Source organism: Schistocerca americana, chromosome 1 (assembly GCF_021461395.2).
Source record: "Schistocerca americana isolate TAMUIC-IGC-003095 chromosome 1, iqSchAmer2.1, whole genome shotgun sequence".
Taxonomy (NCBI): Eukaryota; Metazoa; Arthropoda; class Insecta; order Orthoptera; family Acrididae; genus Schistocerca; species Schistocerca americana.
The window spans coordinates 549,328,490-549,348,769 of record NC_060119.1 but is presented as its reverse complement, the minus strand read 5'-3'; the positions used below and the strand labels follow the sequence as shown (position 1 = coordinate 549,348,769).

Below are 20,280 nucleotides of genomic sequence, written 5' to 3'. Positions count from 1 at the left end.
CAGAAGTGGACCAGAAAACAAACAAACTTCATGCATTGAGAAGGTATGTTATGTTAGATCAACAAGTCAAAATCTATTCAAATTTGTAAAGAAATTGGCAGTATGAGCTCACTTAACAGTATGACATTGCATCTACTCTGGCCTGAGTGCATCATGCACTGATTCAGTCAGGAAGGGTGTCAAAGCCATTGTATCTTCTCCTGAGGCCAGCTAGCCCACAACTGGGATACTGGCACTGGGATGGAGTTGATGAACGAGATGGTTCTACGTAAGTTCTGTCCGAGATGGTCCTACGCATGTTCAATTAGGGAGGGATCTGAGGATTTTGCTGGCCACTGCAGTACCTCAACTTCATACAGGCAGTTGAGAGAGACTCATGCCAACACTCACGAGCACTGTCCTGATGCAAAATGGTATCATGATACTGTTGCACGAGTGGTAAAACACGAGTAAGGAGGATGTTCATGACATACCAATGTGCCATCAAGATTTCCTCAATCACTATCAGCTGCGAACTGAAGTCGCACCCGATGGCTTGCCACACAATGATGCCACGGGTAACACTCTGCCTTTCCAAAATGTTGAATGAATGGGACATCTTCCCAGGATGCCACCATGCTCATTGACAATGGTTATCAGGGATAGTGCAGAACCGTGATTATTCACTGAACACTATGTGGTGCTTTCAAAAATGGTTCAAAGGCTCTGAGCACTATGGGACTTAACATCTGAGCTCATCAGTCCCCTAGAACTTAGAACTACTTAAACCTAACTAATCTAAGGACATCACACACACCCATGCCCAAGGCAGGATTCAAACCTGGTGCTTTCACGAGAATTCCATGCTTCCCAGTCACGTCACTGTTCCAAACACAGCTGTTTATGTTTTGGTGTTAGTGACAGCCTGTGCACAGGACAAAAATTCCACAGTCCAGCTGCTGCTAGTCTTTGATTAATTATGAAGGATAGGTTGGTTGGTTTAAAAAAAGGGGGAGGGACCAAACTGTGAGGTCAACGGTCCCTTGTTCCCAGTAAAATAATTACACAAGAGAAAGAAGAATAGAAAGGAGATGTACAGCACAATAAGAGAAACGAAAAACCAGAAGAACACGAGTAGGACAACCAACACTACTATGGACAAAACAGGAAAGAAAAGCCACAGAGAAGCAAGAAACAGATAGAAGGGATAAAAACAAGAGAGCAGATGACCTTGGCTGGCCGATCACAAGAATAAATAAAAAAAGCCAGCCACTCTGCAACACATTAAAACATCCAGCCTAAAAGCATTAGAGTGGAGACGACAAAGGGCCAAAAGATATGCGCTAGAACTTATAGAGAATGATAAAACTCACCATCATGTATAAAACATAAAACTAAATTAGACAATGAGGTGTTGTCAGCTAAAATTAATGGCAATGAGTCCAGTAACTGAAGAGTCCATCGCAGGCCAGCCAAAGAAGGATAGCTCACCAACATATGGGCCACTGTCAGGTGGGCGCTGCACTGACACTGGAGTGGGTCATCATGGCGCTGGAGGTAGCCATGTATCATGGAAGCGTGGCCAATGCAGAGCCGACACAGAACTACAAAGTCCCTGCAAGAGGCCACATGGAGGTCTTCCACACATTCTTGGTCTCCTTAATGGCACGCAATTTGTTGTGCGTAAGTAGGTAAAAAGATGAGGGCTAGTAGAAATCCTTGGGTAACAGAAGAAATATTGAATTTAATTGATGAAAGGAGAAAATATAAAAATGCAGTAAATGAAGCAGGCAAAAAGGAATACAAACGTCTCAAAAATGAGATCGACAGGAAGTGCAAAATGGCTAAGAAGGGATGGCTAGAGGACAAATGTAAGGATGTAGAGGCCTATCTCATTAGGGGTAAGATAGATACTGCCTACAGGAAAATTAAAGAGACCTTTGGAGAAAAGAGAACGACTTGTATGAATATCAAGAGCTCAGATGGAAACCCAGTTCTAACCAAAGAAGGGAAAGCAGAAAGGTGGAAGGAGTATATAGAGGGTCTATACAAGGGGGATGCACTTGAGGACAATATTATGGAAATGGAAGAGGGTGTAGATGAAGATGAAATGGGAGATATGATACTGTGTGAAGAGTTTGACAGAGCACTGAAAGACCTGAGTCGAAACAAGGCCCCCGGAGTAAACAACATTCCATTGGAACTACTGACGGCCTTGGGAGAGCCAGTCCTGACAAAACTCTACCATCTGGTGAGCAAGATGTATGAAACAGGCGAAATACCCTCAGACTTCAAGAAGAATATAATAATTCCAATCCCAAAGGAAGCAGGTGTTGACAGATGTGAAAATTACCGAACTATCAGTTTAATAAGTCACAGCTGCAAAATACTAACACGAATTCTTTACAGACGAATGGAAAAACTAGTAGAAGCCAACCTCGGGGAAGATCAATTTGGATTCCGTAGAAACACTGGAACACTTGAGGCAGTACTGACCTTACGACTTATCTTAGAAGAAAGATTAAGGAAAGGCAAACCTACGTTTCTAGCATTTGTAGACTTAGAGAAAGCTTTTGACAATGTTGACTGGAATATTCTCTTTCAAATTCTAAAGGTGGCAGGGGTAAAATACAGGGAGCGAATGGCTATTTACAGTCTGTACAGAAACCAGATGGCAGTTATAAGAGTCGAGGGACATGAAAGAGAAGCAGTGGTTGAGAAGGGAGTAAGACAGGGTTGTAGCCTCTCCCCGATGTTGTTCAATCTGTATATTGAGCAAGCAGTAAAGGAAAGAAAAATTCGGAGTAGGTATTAAAATCCATGGAGAAGAAATAAAAACTTTGATATTTGCCGATGACATCGTAATTCTGTCAGAGACAGCAAAGGACTTGGAAGAGCAGTTGAACGGAATTGATAGGGTGTTGAAAGGACGATATAAGATGAACATCAACAAAAGCAAAACAAGGATAATGGAATGTAGTCAAATTAAGTCGGGTGATGCTGAGGGAATTAGATTAGGAAATGAGACACTTAAAGTAGTAAAGGAGTTTTGCTATTTGGGGAGCAAAATAACCGATGATGGTCGAAGTAGAGTGGATATAAAATGTAGACTGACAATGGCAAGGATAGCATTTCTGAAGAAGAGAAATTTGTTAACAACGAGTATAGATTTAAGTGTCAGGAAGTCGTTTCTGAAAGTATTTGTATGGAGTGTAGCCATGTATGGAAGTGAAACATGGACGATAACTAGTTTGGACAAGAAGAGAATAGAAGCTTTCGAAATGTGGTGCTACAGAAGAATGCTGAAGATTAGATGGGTAGATCACATAACTAATGAGGAAGTATTGAATAGGATTGGGGAGAAGAGAAGTTTGTGGCACAACTTGACCAGAAGAAGGGATCGGTTGGTAGGACATGTTCTGAGGCATCAAGGGATCACCAATTTAGTATTGGAGGGCAGCGTGGAGGGTAAAAATCGTAGAGGGAGACCAAGAGATGAATACATTAAGCAGATTCACAAGGATGTAGGTTGCAGTAGGTACTGGAAGATGAAAAAGCTTGCACAGGATAGAGTAGCACGGAGAGCTGCATCAAACCAGTCTCAGGACTGAAGACCACAACAACAACATGAGGTTATGCCATTCTGTCTCCAAAAGACGCAAAACCTTGCGGTGTAGTACTGAACGCAGGTCAGTTCCAGGGAAGCCAGACTCCATAAGCAGTTTCCGCGTAGCCTGTGTGGCCAGCCTGTTGGCAAATTCGTTGCGTGGGATGCCAACGTGGCCTGGGGTCCAGACAAACACTACTGGATGACTGGACCATTTCAGGGCATAGATGGACTCCTGGATGGTCACTACCAAAGGATGACCAGGGTAGCACTGGTCGATAGCTTGTAGCTGCTCAAGGAGTCATTACACAGAAGAAACGACTCCCCATGGCATGAACGGATGTGCTCAAGAGCACGAGATTTAGCCACCAGCCCTGCAGTGTGAACACAGCAGCCATTGGGCAAGGAATGGGTTAACAGAGTCATTAGGGTCATGTGAAAGGTCCAGACAAAGCCGCAGGCTATGTATGCGCCATGGATGTGTACTTGAATGGACCTCAAGTATAGGTGGTAAAGGCAAGGACTCCAGTTTGGATAGAATGGATCGGATGCAAACTGCAATTGTAAGCCCTGATAAGGGCCTCTGATGTGGGAGATGGGTGGGAAAAGGAGACAGTAATTCGGATGTGCGAGAGAACCACAAATGTGTGCAACATAACCGGTGTGCAGTTGTGCACACTGAACCTTCAATGGAGGGACTTCAGCCTCAACCAGGATGCTAGTCACCGGATTCGTCCTAAAATCTCCCGAAGCTAGTCAAACACCACTGTGGTGCACTGGGTCAAGTAAAAGCAATGCTGAGTGCACCGCCGAACAATAAACCACAGTCCCATAGTCAAGGTGGGATTGAACAAGGGCTCTGTAGAGCTGAATCAGCGCAGAGCAATCTGCACCACAGCTGGTGTTGCTCAGGCAGCGGATGGCATTGAGGTGCTCCCAGCACTTCCACTTAAGCTGAAGATGGTGAGGAAGCTAAGTCAATCGGGCGCCGAAAACCAGTCCTAAGAATTGATTTGTCTCCGCTACAGTGAGTGAATCGTCATTAAGGTAAAGGGGTGGTTCCAGATGAACGGTATGATGCTGATAGAAGCACATAACACAATACTTTGTGGATGAAAACTAGTAACTGTGGGCTATAGTCCATGACTGCGCCTTGTGGATGGCTCCCTGTAGGCACCGCTCAGCAACACCAGTACTGGCGGTGCAGTATGAAATGCAGAAGTTGTTTGCATACAGAGAAGGTTAGACAGACGGCCCTACAGCTGCTGCTAGACAATTAATGGCCACTAAAAATAGAGAAACATTCAATACAGAGCACTGCGGGACCCCATTCTCCTGGATATGGGGGGGGGGGGGGGGGGGGGGGAAACTATGGGAGGCACCAGCTTGGACATCAAAAGTATAGAGTGACAGGAAATTTTGGATAAAAATTGGGAGCGGGTCTCTGAGACCCCACTCATACAATGTGGCAAGGGTATGAGGTTGCCAGGTCGTGTCTTACGCTTTCTGTAAATTGAAAAAGACTGTAACAAGGTGTAGGCATCTGGAAAAGGTTGTTCGGATGGCAGACTCAAGGGACACAAGATTATCAGTGGTAGAGTGACCCTGGTGCAAACCACCCTGGGATGGAGCCAGTAGGCCACCTGACTCCAGAACCATACTAACCATCGACACACCATACATTCTAGCAGCTTACGAAGAATGTTTGCGAGGTTGATGGGCTGGTAGCTATCCACATCAAGTGGGTATTTGCCAGGTTTTAGCACTGGTATGATGGTGCTATCCTGCCATTGCGATGGAAAGATCCAGTTGAAGATGACGAGGTGATGTCGCTGGTAGTCAGATGAGAGATGTTTAAGCATCTGACTGTGGATCCGATCTGGCCCAGGAGCTGTGATGGGGAATGTACAAGGGCACTGACGAACTCCTATCCTGTAAATGAAGCGGTATAGGGTTCACTGTGATGTGCAGTGAATGAGAGGAGTCTCTTCCATCCACCATTTTAGAGTACGAAAAGTGGAGGGAAGGGGGGGGGGGGTGTTAGTTCACTGACACAGAGGCTCAAGCGTAGTGTTCAGCAAAGTGCTCGGCAATCGTGTTTGCGTCGCTAGATAACATTCCATTTATACTAACACCAGGAACACCTGTTGGGGTCTGGTATCCGAAAACACGTTTGATCTTTGCCCAGACTCGGGAAGGTGACCTATGGCACCCAATGGTCAAGAAATATCTCTCCCCACTCCTGCCGACGTCGTTTGATAAGTTTGCGCATGCGGGAATGGAGCCGTTTAAAGGCTATGAGGTGCTCCAGGGATGAGTGCCGCTTAGTCCACTGTAGAGCTCGCTGATGCTCCTTAATTGCTTCAGCAACTTCCAGCGACCACCAAGGGACTTCCTTTCGCCGGGGGATCCATAGAGAGTGAGGGATCGCATTTTCTGCCGTAGAAATGATTGTTGTCACCTACTCAACCATCACATCAATGTTACCATGCGGGGGAGATTCAACAGTGACAGCAGAGGTGAAAGTTTCCCAGCCTGCCTTGTTTACAGCCCATCTGGGCAGGTCCATGGGCCTGACACCGGGGCAGTGACGGAAAGATGGGGAAGTGGTCATTACCACACAGGTCGTCATGTGCTCTCCAGTGGATAGATGGGAAAAGTCGTGGGCTGCAAATTGATAAATCAAGGGCTGAGTGACTACCATGAGCCACACTGAAATGTGTGGCAGCCCCAGTATTTAAGAGGCAGAGGTCAAACTCAAACAGTGAAGTTTCGACATCTATGCTTGGCCAGTAAGCACGGTGCCACCCTACAAGGGGTTATGGGCCTTAAAAGTAGGAAAGGTTTAGGGAGTTGATCAATCAATGCAGCTAATACATTCAGGAGTACTGCACCATCTGGAGGAAGATATACACTGCAGACAGTTATTTCCTGTGTCATCCTTATTCTGACAGCGACAGCTTCAAGAGGGGTTTGAAGGGGCACAGTTTCACTACAGACTGAGTTTAGGACATGAATGCAAACTCCACTCGCTTATAGTCACTATGGTTCCTGTAATATCCCTTACAGCTGTGGAGGGCAGAGGTCCGCATTGCCGAAAACCAGGTGGAAAGGTTAACAGTTGCTGTGGCTCAGCCAGGCAATGGAAATAACTGCCGCAACTCCACTCGAGCATGACATCATTGTGAGACTGAGAAGGCATGGAACATTCAATGAGGCAGTTTACGCCTCAGGGTCACCTGCTGCCACCAACTTATGCCTGAGCAGTCTACAGCCATTGCGTCAGAGGGTCCGGTGAGATCTAGGTCCTCAGTGGACGCCAGAATCTCCACCTCATCCTCAGACGCAAAGCTTGAGGTAGCGGTGGTGTGGGTGCCACTGCAATTCCCTTGGTCTTGGTGACCTTTTTGGATTTCTCTCGCTGCTCTTTGAGTTTCCCTGGCTGGGCGGACTTCACTGATTCCGTCTATGGGACATAGGATGAGCATGAAGCCCTACAACCAACTGCTTATGGACTCTTCAGCCACTGGTGGTTGTCATCTTTCTCGCTAGCAGAAACCTGGGAGGTCCTAGCGACAGTAGCCGAAGAAGACTTACGCTGCTCTGGCTCAGAGGTGGGAACTGATATCCCCAATCGCTGAGGGGGTGTTGCTCCTGAAGCAGGTGTAGGCTTCCGGTTCTGAGGGGTGACAGGTATTCAGAGAACTGATGGGGCAACAACTGTTCTCGTAGCAGCGGTGTAAGAGGAGATCATATCCACAGGATTCCTCTTAGCCTCAGTGTAGATCAGTCAGTCCAGGGTCTTATATTCCACGATTTTCCTCTCTTTCTGTAAAATCCTGCAGTCTGGCGAGCAAGATGAATGATGCTCTCTGCAGTTGACGTAGATGGGAGGTGGGGCACATGGAGTATTGGGATGTGGTGGACATCCACATTCTCGACATGTCACGCTGGAAGTACAGCGGGAAGACATATGGCCGAACTCCTAGCACTTAAAGCACCGAATTGGGGGAGAGATATATGGTTTTAAATCACAGCGGTAGACCATCACCTTGACGTTCTCGGGCAGTGTGTAACCCTCAAAGGCCAAGATGGAAGGCACCTGTGGCAACCTGATTATCCCTCGGACCCCGATGGACAAAGTGAACACGTCACTCTAAACTTGTGCACAGCTTATTGTCAGACTGCGAAACAATATAATACCCTGGACCATTTTAAGCTCTTATGGGGCGTGATGGTAACAGAAACATCCCCCAACTTGTCACACGTGAGTAATGCCCATGACAGGGAAGAGGATGCTGTTTTTATCAAGATTGACCCAGAGTGCATTTTGGACAATCCCTCCATCTCCCCGAACTTGTCCTTCAAATGCTCCACAAAAAACTGAGGCTTCATGGACATGAAAGCGTCCCCATGAACTCTCGTACATATAAGGCACCGTGGCAAATAACGTTTGCTGCCATCCTTAGCCTTGCATTCCTCCCATGGTGTGGCCAGGCAGGGGAATGATTTGGGGTCATATTTCTTAGCATTAAAGTTAGACTATGCCCGCTTAGAGACTGCCAGCAAGAGACGACATACTATGTTTCAAGGTGTGTCATCCGCCTTCATGCCATCCACTCCAACCAGGGGCCCTCCCCACTAGCACCACCCTACCTCAGCAATGCCCACCTGGCAGGATGGCCATTGTCAGGGCCCCAGGGAGCGAGCATCTACTCCGTGGCATACTTGGGGAACTAACTGTGCTGGCATCAGCAGAGCGATCCCTGTGTTGTCAGGGGGCTACAACCAACAGGGTACATGGCGGCCCCACCACAACAGACTGGCTGCCATGCTGGATATGAGGTGTAAAGAAGTCCATGGTCATCGTCGGCGCGGAAAGCGACACTGCATAGTGCATGGTGGAAAATGCACCCAGAAAGGTGTCCTCACCAAAGAGATGGAAAATGAGTGGGACTGCAATGTGACACTAAAGATCTCAATGCACAATGGACATGATGCACCATGTAAGGTGCCCTTCCCCAATTGGCTCGCTCTTTGAAAAAAGTTTGAAAAATAGAGGTCAAACCCTACAGAGGACCATAACAAATGCCGAAACTTGTGAGACTCCTTTTAGTTGCCACTTACAACCGACAGGAATACCTTGGGCCTATTCTAACCCCTGGACTCGCAGGGGGTTATGCAGGATAGTACAGAATGTCGTATGGAGTACATTATTTTTTCTCGGATGGCAGGTGCAGATATGAAGGGGCTTATGATGTACTTGATGAACAACACGACAATCTTCCCTTGTGGCTGTCAGACTTGGTAGATGGAACCTTTAAAACGAGTTTGCCTGTCCTCGTGTTCCTATGAAGTAGGAAACTGGGCCCACTGCCACATCTGAATGCTCCAAAAATTGGATATTGCATTATTCGACTACCTGGCCAAATGGAGAACCACAATGATGCCCCTTCCAAACTTTGTCAGGTGCTGATATCGTTGTCTCACACGATATGTGACATGTGTGTCCTTCAGTGTGACCACTCAACATCTGACACTGTTCATGACCCTAATGGGCCTTGTAGCAGCACCACTGCATTCTGTTAACCACTCTACCCGTAACAGAGAACTGCAACTCTAATCATGTATGTCTGCTGATGGCATGTACGTGTACAAAATTATTCTGTGTGCTTCAACTGTTGTCCGGGAAGTGTAGTTAGATAGCATTTGCCTATATACAAATACACAGAAAAGTACTTACACATAAAACACCATTAGCTACTGTATGTAGATTCCACTGAATGCAATGAAAATATGCTTAACCACCAGGGATTGGGATTGCACAGTGGCAACATGGACAAATCTGTACATGCGCAAGTCAGTCACTAGTTAAGATTTTCTTGTGTACTTATGTTACTGTGAGCTAAGTGCAATCTATTGAAGTTTTAAACCTAATTCCATTTGGATCTTGTTTTGCAGGGCACCATTTTAGCAGATCTTCAAGGTGGTCAGACACAGAATCACAATCTGGAGTGTTGAATGAGCCACTAAGCGTAATTTCCAGGGTTCGGAGATGAACCCCAGACACAAGAAATGTTTATCAATAAGGAAATGGATGATTGATTAAGAATAATCCCTCCACTAGCCAGGTATCTAATCTTAACTCAGCTATGAAATTCAATGCTGTTTGTGTGTGGCATATTACTGGCAAAGAGCAGCAATGAGCAAATTTCTGTAAGGATCCAAGCAAAGACTTGGACAAAATGTTTTAGCAGCTAAACTAGTTTGCATTTAACTATCATTTTCAAAAGTCCTATCAAAAATTAAGAAAACTCTGCAACACATTACACCACAGCCGCAGGCCAAGAAACATTCCACTAGGCCAAGGTAAATTCCATGGTATCACTTCCATATTTTACTGTACATAAATTAGCAACATATTTTTATAGTTTTCAGAAGAGTATATGTACTTGTAATACACTTTATAATTAATTTTTTGTAAAGCTATTGAACATAACTGACACACTGAAACCAATTTAACCACACAATGAACTTCACAGTTAAACGTCAGCAGAGCCACCCCTGTAGCTGGTGTGTATATCAGACGTATGGCAATTAATTCCACCCAGTGCAGAGATGGAATGACCAAAACAGAGTTTCTGCCGTATGTTCTGATCACACATTTGTCTGGAAAGTTGATTACATGATGGCAGTAGGTTTAATGGGACTACACAGATTTTTAGTCCCTTCTTCCACAGAAAATTCACATAAAACGATGGTGTGAAATAAGAAAAGAAGGATAGATTGTTCCAAGATCTTTGACTTGGTTGTTGTGGCTAAAAACTGTAATACTTAGGTAGCTAGAAACACTAGGTTAAGAATGAACAAAGAAAAGACGAGGAGGTTGAGAACTGCCGATTCTAGTATTTCCTAAGCTTATGGAAACAGGCCATACCAATCAGAGAATTAGGTACGCACCGCAAGGGATACCTAGAAAGTGTGTCTCTATACAGCCGAGACAGGGTAGATGGAGGTCCTTGCGTAGAGCCTATGGTCACATCCCAACTGGTCAAATAAGCTCAACTCTTGGCTGCGAAACAGAGGCTAGCTTCATGGGTGGTTGGTTGGTTGGTTGGTTTAAAAGGGGGGAGGGAGAGATCAAACTATGAGGTCATAGGCCCCTTTTTCCTTATAAAACAACGCCAAAAGTGTGACAATAGAACAGACGAGACATATACCACAAAACAGAAAGAAAGGAAAAACTACAAGAATGAAGAAATGGCAATGAACAGTAACAGGAACAAAAAAGCACAAGAAAACAACAGAGAGATGCTAGAAACAGAAGAGAGTAAACCAAGAAAGCAGATTACAATGGCTGGCCGACCACGAGAATAAAAAGGAGAAGCCAGCAACACTGCAACACATTAAAACCTCCACCCCAAAAGCACTAGGGTGGAGGACACAGAGGGACAAACGACATACGCTAAAACTTAGATCAAATGATAAAACTTACCCTTACGAATGAAACAGAAAATTAAATCAGCCAAGGAGGTGTTGTTAGATAAAATGAGTGGCAATGAATCCGGTAACCCAAGATCTCATCGCTGGGCAGTCAAAGTGGGACAGTGCACCAGAATATGAGCCACTGTCAACTGGGCACTGCACCGACATTGAGGCGGGTCTTCATGGTGCAGGAAGTAACCGTGGGTCACCCAAGAGTGGACAATGCAGAACTGGCAGAGGACAACTGATTCCCTGCAAGAGGCCCGCATGGAAGACTTCCACACATTCATAGTCTCCTTAATGACATGCAGTTTGTTGTGCGTATTGTTATGCCATTCCGCCTCCAAATGCCGAAAAACCCTGCGGCGTAAACCAGAACACAGGTCAGGTTCAGAGGTGCCCATCTCCAGAAGCGGTTTCCATATAGCCTGTTTGGCCAGCTGGTCAGCAAATTCACTGTCTGGGATGCCGAAGTGTCCTGCGGTCCACACAAACACCACTGAAAGAGGGGACCGGTCCTGGGCATAGATGGACTCCTGGACGGACACCACCAAAGGAAGGCAAAGATAGCACTGGTCGATAGCTTGTAGGCTGCTCATGGAGTCAGTACACAGAAGAAACGATTCCTCGGGGCATGAACGGATATACTGAAGTGCACGAGATATGGCCACCAGCTCTGCAGTGAATACACTGCAGCCATCGGGCAAGGAATGCTGTTCAATACGGCCTCTGTGGACAAGGGCGAAGCCAACATTACCATCAGCCATCGAGCAGTCGGTGTAAACCACTTCAGAGCCCCGGAACACTTCAACAATCGAGACGAAGTGACAGCGGAAAGCCGCTGGTTTAATGGAGTCCTTAGGGCCACGCGAAAGGTCCAGGCAAAGCTTCAGGCTACAGTTACCACATGGAGGTGTACATGAATGGACCTCGAGGAGAAGTGGTAAAGGGAAGGACTCCAGTTCAGACTGAAGCGATCGCACACAAACCGCAATCATTAGCCATGACCTGGGCTGCCTATGCGGGAGGTGAACCACCATGGTTGGGAAAAGAAAACTGTAATTAGGATGTTCAGGAGAGCTATGAACGTGTGCAACGTAACTGGCAAGCAGTTGTGCCTGATCTTCAATGGAGGGGCTCCAGCCTCCACCAGTACGCTCGTCACCGGAGTCGACCTAAAAGCTCCCGTCAATAGTCGAACTCTGCAATGGCGCAATGGGTCGAGGAAACGCAATGCTGAGGGCGCCACCGAAAAATGAATCACACTCCCATTGTCAAGGAGGGATAAAAAAGGGGTCTGTAGAGCTGCAGCATCGTACAGTGATCTGCACTCCAATTGGTGTTGCTCAGGCAGTGAAGGGCTTTAGTTTAAGCTGACAAAGATGAGGAAGCCAAGTCCAACAACATCAAAAACCAGACCTCAGAATCGACATGTCTCCACTACAGTGAGTGGGTCATCATTTAGGTAAAGTGCTGGTTCCAGATGAACAGTACAACGCCAACAGAAATGCATGACACACGTCATCATGGCAGAAAACTGGAAGCCATGGGCTAGAGCCCATGACTGCAACTTGGGGATGGCTCCCTGGAGGTGCTGCTCAGCAACAACAATACTGGAGCAGCAGTACGAAATGCAGAAGTCGTCTGCATACGGACAAGGAGAGACGGAGAGTCGAACAGCTGCTGCCAGAAAGTTAATGGCCACTAAAAATACAGAAACACTCAATACAAAGCCCTGAGGGACTCCATTCTCCTGGATATGGATGGAACTATGGGAGGCACCAAATTGGACATGGAATGACAGGAAGTTTTGGATAAAATTGGGAGCGGCCCCGGAGACCCCACTTGTATAATGTGGCAAGGATATGATGTCGCCAGGACATGTCGTATGCTTTACGTAAGTCAAAAAAGGCGGCAACCAGGTGTTGGCGTCTGGAAAAGGCTGTTCGGATGGCAGATTCAAGGGACACAAGATTATCAGTGGTAGAGCAACCCTTGCAGAAGCCATCCTGACATGGAGCCATTAGGCCAGCTGACTCCAGGACCCAATCCAACCGCCGACACACTATACGTTCCAGCAGCTTACGAGGAACGTTTGTGAGGTTGATGGGCCGATAGCTACCCACATAAAGCGAGTTTTTACCGGGTTTGAGCACCGTAATGATGGTGCTCTCCTGCCATTGCGATGGAAAGATGCCATCGCACCAGATCCGTTTGAAGATGACGAGCCGATGTCACTGGTAGTCAGATGAGAGACATTCTATCATCTGACTGTGGATCCGATCTTGCCCAGGAGCTTTGTTGGGGCAGTGTGCAAGGGCACTGAGGAGCTCCCTCTCGATAAGTGTGGCATTACAGGATTAACTGTGGTGTGTAGTAAATAAGAGGACTTTCCCTTCCAGCTGCCGTTTGAGAGTGCGAAAGGCTGGGGGTAATTCTCCGACGCAGAGGCTTGAGCAGAGTGCTCGGCAATCGTGCATCGGTAGACAACACGCGATTTATGATAACACCGGGAACACCTGTTGGGATCTGGTACCCGAAAAGACTATCTTTTCTCAGACTTGAGAAGGTGATGTATGACACCCAATGGTCAAGAAGTATTCTTCCAACATTGCTGCTTCCATCATTTGATAAGTTGGCAAAGGCGGGTACAGAGCCGTTTAAAGGCTATGAGGTACTCCAGGAAGAGTGCCACTTATGCCACTGTAGAGCTCGCCGACACTCCTTAATTGCTTCAGCGAGTTCCGGCGACCACCAAGGGCCTGCCTTATGCCGGGGCACCCTAAAGTATGAGGGATCGCATTTTCTGCCTCAGAAACAATTGTTGTAGTCATCTGCTAAACCACCACATTTATGTTCCTGTGCGGGGGAGATTCAAAGGTGACAGCAGCGGTGAAAGTTTCCCGGTCCGGACTTGATGCTGGGGCAGTGACAGGAAGATGGGGAAGTGGTCACTACCCCAAACGTAGTCATGTGCTCGCCAGTGGATAGATGGGAGAAGTCCTGGGCTGCAAATTGACAAATCAATGGCCGAGTAACTACCATGAGCCACACTGAAATGTGTGGCGGTTCCAGTATTTAAGTGGCAGAGGTTGAATTGTGACAGTGAAGTTTCGACATCTCTGCCTCTGCCAGTAAGCACAGTGCCACCGCACAAGGGGTTACGGGCGTTAAAGTCTCCCAAAGTAGGAAAGGTTTAGGGAGTTGATCAATCAGTGCAGCTAATACAATCAGGGGTACTGCACCATCTGGAGGAAGATATACATTGCAGATATTTATTTCCTGCGTCGTCCTTATTCTGACAGCCACAGCTTCAAGAGGGGTTTGAAGAGGCACAGTTTCACTACAGACCGAGTTTAGGACATAAACGCAAATCCACCTGACACTATTATAGTCACTACGGTTCCTGTAATATCCCTTATAGTCGCAGAGGGCAGAGGTCCGCACTGCTGGGAACCAGGTTTCCTGGAGGGCAATGCAGATAGCAGGTGTAAAGCTGCCATAACTCAGGCGGCGGTGGAAGAAACCGCCGCAATTCAACTGGAGGATGACGTCATTGTGAGACTGGGAAGTCATGGAACATTCAATGAGTCAGTTTACGCCTCAGAGTAACCAGCTGCCACCGACTTATTGCCTGAGCAGTCTATATCCATTATGTCTGAGGGTCTGGCGAGATCTAGGTCCTCAGCGGACACCGGAATCTCCTCCTCATCCTCAATCACAGAGCTTGCAGGTAGCAGTGGTGTGGGTGCCACCGCAATTCCCTTGGTCTTAGGGGTCTTTTTTTGGATTTCTCTCGCTGCTCCTTGGGTTTCACAGGATGGGAGGACTTCACTGACTCAGTCTCTGCGACTGAGGATAAGCGTGAAGCCCTACAGCCAGCTGCATTTGGGCTCTTCAGCCACTGGCGGGTGTCATCTTTCCCACTAGCAGAAACCTGGGAAGTGAGTGACCCAAGGGACCCTTTTCTAGTGAGAGAAGCCGAAAAAGACTTAACACTTCCCTGGCTTATAAGTGGGGACAGATGTTCCCTATGGTTGGGGTGGGGGGGTGGGGAGTAGGGGGGGGGGGGGGGTGTTACTCCCGAAGTAGATGGTGCAGGAGCAACGGGGAGGGAAATGCCCTCCACCATTTAGGGGGCAGCTGTTGTCTTCCAGCTGTGAGAGGTGACTGAGGTTGACGGAGCTAATGGGTCCAGACTGTCGTAGTGGCGGCGTAAGACCGTATCATAGGTACATGCTGCAGGTATTCAAATTTTCTCTTAGCCTCAGTGTAGGTCAGTCAGTCCAGGGTCTTTTACTTCACGATTTTTCTTTCTTTCTGGAGAATCCTGCAGTCTGGTGAGCAAGGTGAATGGTGCTCTACACAGTTGACACAGATGGGAGGCAGGGCACATGGAGTATTGGGATGTGATGGGCGTCCACAATCTTGACATGTGACGCTGGAAGTACAGTGGGAAGACATATGGCCAAACTTCCAGCACTTAAAGCACTGCATTGGGGGAGGGATATAGGGCTTTAAATCACAGCGGCAGACCATCATTTTGACCTTCTCGGGCAATGAATCACCCTCGTAGGCCAAGACGAAGGCACTGGTGGCAACCTGGCTATCCCTCGGACCCCAGTGGAGACGCCAGACAAAATGTACACCTCGACAGTCTAAATTGGCATGCAGCTCATCGTCAGACTGCAAAAGAAGGTCCCTGTGAAATATGATACCCTGGACCATACTTAAGCTCTTATGGGGCGTGATGGTTATAGAAACATCCCCCAGCTTCTTACAAGCGAGTAACATCCGTGACTGGGCAGATGATGCCGTTCTGATCAAGACTGACCCGGACCTCATTTTGGACAATCCCTCCACCTCCCCATACTTTTCCTCTAAACGCTCAACAAAAAACTGAGGCTTCATTGTTGTGAAAGACTCCCCAACATACCAGGTACCGCGTCGAGTAAGATCCGCTGCCATCCTTAGCCTGACGTTCCTGCCATGGTGTGGCCAGAGAGGGGAATGATTTGGGGTCATACTTCTGTGCGTTGAATTGAGCTTGTGAACGCTTAGAGACTGCTGGTGTTTTGCCACCAGCAAGTGATGATGGACTACGCTTCATTGCGTGTCATCCGCCCTGATGCCACTCTGACCAGGGGACCTCCCCATGGCCGTCATCCAGTCGCAGCAAAAGCCACCTGGCAGGATGACCATTGCTGGGAGTCTCGATGCCCCAGGGGGATGGGCATCTACCCCTCGGCATACATCATGTGTGGGGAGTTAACCTCTGTGTGGTCAGGGGCTACAACCAACAGGGTACATGGCGGCCCCACCACAATGGACTGGCTATCGTGCTAGATATCAAGTTCAAGGACGTCCATGGTCTTCGGTGATGCAGAAAGTGACACTGCATAGTGCATGGTAGAAAACGCACCAAAGTGTCCTCGCCCAAGAGATGGAGAACCAATGGGACTAAAATGTGATGACGAGAAAGTGGGCTAAAGATTTCAATGCACGGTGGACACAATGCACCATGTAAGGAGCCCTTCCCCCAATTGGCTCGCTCTTCGGGAAATTTTTGAAGAATGGTGGTCAGATCCTACAGGGGACCATCACATAAAGGCCAAAACGTGTGAAACTCCTTTCAGTCGCCTCTTACGACAGGCAGGAATACCTTGGGCTTACTCCAAACCCCGAACCCACAGGGGGGAGCTTCACGGGAGGATAGAGATCTGACAAACTGTGAGTACACAGTTTGCTTAGAGTTGCTGATGTCAGATCCTCAATGGTAGAGTACCCATTTCCACCAGGAGGCTCTCCATGGGTCTTTGAGCTTGGACAGAAGCTAACCGCACACCACTATGGAGGACAAAGACTAACAAGTTTAGCACTGGTGATACTGCCAATCCATAAATCAAGAAGGATAAAATAAAACCTTTGAGGAATCACGGAAGAACTGTGTGGTCATCTCTCCGAGCAGTGTTGCTGAGGGTCAGAGGGTGTCAAGTTTTCTCCAGCAAGTTGCCTTTAGCTAGCATGTGGGGTGATCATATTATCATCAAATAAAAACACTAAAACTCTAAAATTTTCAACTATTTCAGGTAACTGATTACCTAGGTACAGTTCTGGTTGAGGATGCACAGTCCTGAGCTGTCAAAAGTGCATGACCAGAGTTTTTGTACAAGAAATGTTGATATACTGTGGTGCACAATGATGTGGAACTGTATGTAAACAAAAGTCAACTGTGTACAGTGAGGGTGAAACTGGGAACCATGGTGGCCACTATATTATTAACTGCAAAGAGGGAACCCTCAAAATCAAACCCTGAGGGATCCTATTCTCTTGTACAAACAAGTTCCCAAGAATTAAACTAACCTGTAACAGTTGAAGGGATAAAAACCTTCTGCAGAAAAACTGGTAAGCAATGCTGAAAAGTACCCGTGTAGTGTAGACAGAATGTGATGGCACAAGACAGTATCACACATCTTTTGTAAATCAAAAATATGGTGATCAGGTGTTGATGGTGCATGAAAGCACTCTGCACTGCAGATTTCAGATGCATTAGATGATCTGTGGTGGAATAGAAAAACCAAAAGCTGCTTTGAATATGAATAGCAATGGATGTGCTCTGGCTTTCAGGCACCAACAGTCTTCGACTGACCATTCTACACCACTGAAGGAAATTCATTTACCTTTCTTGCTGTATACAGCTGAAAATATATTTGTGTGTGTGTGTGTGTGTGTGTGTGTGTGTGTGTGTGTGTGTGTGTTTTAAATATGTCATTAAAAGGTGTTAAAGGTCTTGGTTGTGTCTTTTATTGGGTCCAGGAGATATCTACACCCTGCTAAAAGCTCTCCAGAGCTTCCATTCACTAAATGTATGATTGCAGGTGTTGCATATGGAAAGATATATCGTTTTATGCCACCAGGATTTTATGAGTCAGGAAATGGTAGTTGCTGCATGCAGAATCTTTGGCAAAGTGTGTCATGAAATGTTCAGTCATTGCAGAGGTATCACTATGAGTATCACTGTTGACAGAGGTGCTGGTAACTTGTGGCTGCAAATACTCTAGACAAAAGGATGCACGCTCTCATAGATAATACAGACTGTTCCCAACACAATTACTTTTGGTTCTTTATCAAAAACCACACCTTCACTCAAAGTCCTTTAAATGTAATTAAATGTCCTGTGGAAGGAATATCATTTTTGTCATTTTAGCGTCTTCTGCACACTCTTGAGAGTTGCAGCTATTTCTTCTGACAGATATGGCACAGGTTTCCAGTGTGAGAAGGTGGGGTTGGGAGGGGGTGAAGAAATGGGGATATATAATACTGGCAATAACATCTTTCACCACTCCTTGGGATTCCCTTAAAAAATTGCTTTGGCAGTAAGAGCTTGCCAGTTGTTCCTCCTGGCAGAGCAATATGGTACATATTCCACTGGTCAGCTGTCTGATTATTATTATTGTTGTTGTTATTGTTGTTTTATGGGACCAAACTGCAATGTCAACAGTCCCTTTGATGGCCAAATGTTTAAAAGTTGTCAATGATGCTAAGGAAAGAGAGAATGGTTTTCTGTTCATGACACCACAAGTTGCTGTGGCAATGTCAGAGCAGATCCAATGTGTAGGGTGACAAGTAGGATGCCTGGCCATCAGATATTATGTTAATGTTGAAGTACAGGGGTGTGGGTTTGGGAGTGGGAGGCCAGGTTGGTGGCCCCTTCAGGCTGAAACTCCGGGGGAGGGGGCGGGGGGTCGCTTTATGCCCATCCCCTATTATACCAGCATAGTTTATTATAACGACAGCATTTTCTTATAAAATGCAGGGTTCATTTGATGGCTGTCTCATTTTCTGTGAGAAGAAATTTAAGGAGGAGTCCAATTTCATTACTACTCACTCACGTTGGCATGAGCAAAGCATGCCCCAAATATATGGACCACTGTCAGCAGAGCACCACATATACCTCAGGGCGAGTCTGTTGCTTTCAGAATAATATTATGCTTGGCTGGGAGTTGTCAATGCATAGTCTGCATAGGAAGACTAATTCTTTCCAAGAAGTTCTTTGAGGGATCCTCTATGTGGCTTTGGTTCCCTTAACTGGACTTAATACATATAAAAGCTATTACAGTTTGCCACTCCTCTTCCCATCCTTTTAGGATTAGGTTTCTTAGTTGGGATCATACATCTGTGGTGGGGATTCTAAGGTCTAGCAGTTTTTCTGATGTTGCTTGCTTGGCCTTTTGATCAGCCAATTCATTTCCTGAAATGCCCACAGTTTGGTGATCAAATGAATGTGATGTGGGTGAGAGCATTGTGAAACTCTGCTAACTCACCTTGAAGGTTGTATACAAGTAAATTGTGCGTGTAACATTGGTCAACAGTTTGTGAACAGCTCATTGAATTGCAGCATAGCAGGAGGCTCTCACTCTACCAAGTTTTTGTGTGGCACTGGACCTGGCTGACTGCAGTAAGTTGCACAGTAAGCCACTACACATGTTCGGTAGAGAATTTTTCAGAGCCACAGCTGTAAACAAAACCAAAAGCCACTCAGCTGTTAATTCTGGAGCCTCAGTGCAGATAGTTTTGAGAGTTGGGGTAGTCATTGAGAACTGATTGGTGTTCTCCTCTGACTTCTGGGTCAGGTCTAGACATATTACAGGCTACATTACTCACCATGGAAGTACATCAGGAAGAGAGAATCTTGCACATACCAGCACAGAAAGTTGGAGGTTGTTCCTCAGAGCATTCAATCACATCCATGCTGGTTGCCTGCTCTGGGTTGGATTGTAAAGAGCCTTTACAGTTGGTGGTGAAAAATAAATGAGTGACACAGGTGATTGGGCATCTGGAGAACTGTTACTGTATAATCTGAGAGTAGAAGTTTGTGCCGGACTCTCCGTAGTGGGACTCTAGCCTCTGCTAGAAGACTTTGATGCAGCTCTTGCGAAAAACTCCAGTCACTGTCTCATGCTACTCTGGTGGACAGGGTTGAGCAAGTGTAATACTGACGGAGCTGTGGATCCATATGCAAGACACTTGAAGTTCAAATATGAGGGCACTAGAGACATGTAAAATCTTTTGAGAACTGTGTGATCTGTTACCAGTTGATGCTACTGAGGAACCATAGCATGTTGGGCATCATGCAGTTATTTTCAGTTGGTATACATGCGACAACAGTGTCAGTTTGCTTTTCATGAGAAGACCCTGGAGGTGGTGTT

The 20,280-nt window shown here is 46.5% G+C and overlaps 1 protein-coding gene across 3 annotated transcripts in view; it reads right to left on the bottom strand.

Moving 5' to 3' along the window:
• Positions 1-20,280, bottom strand: part of LOC124605954 — an 86,874-nt gene that overhangs the window by 45,657 nt on the left and 20,937 nt on the right. The window lies entirely within an intron of this gene.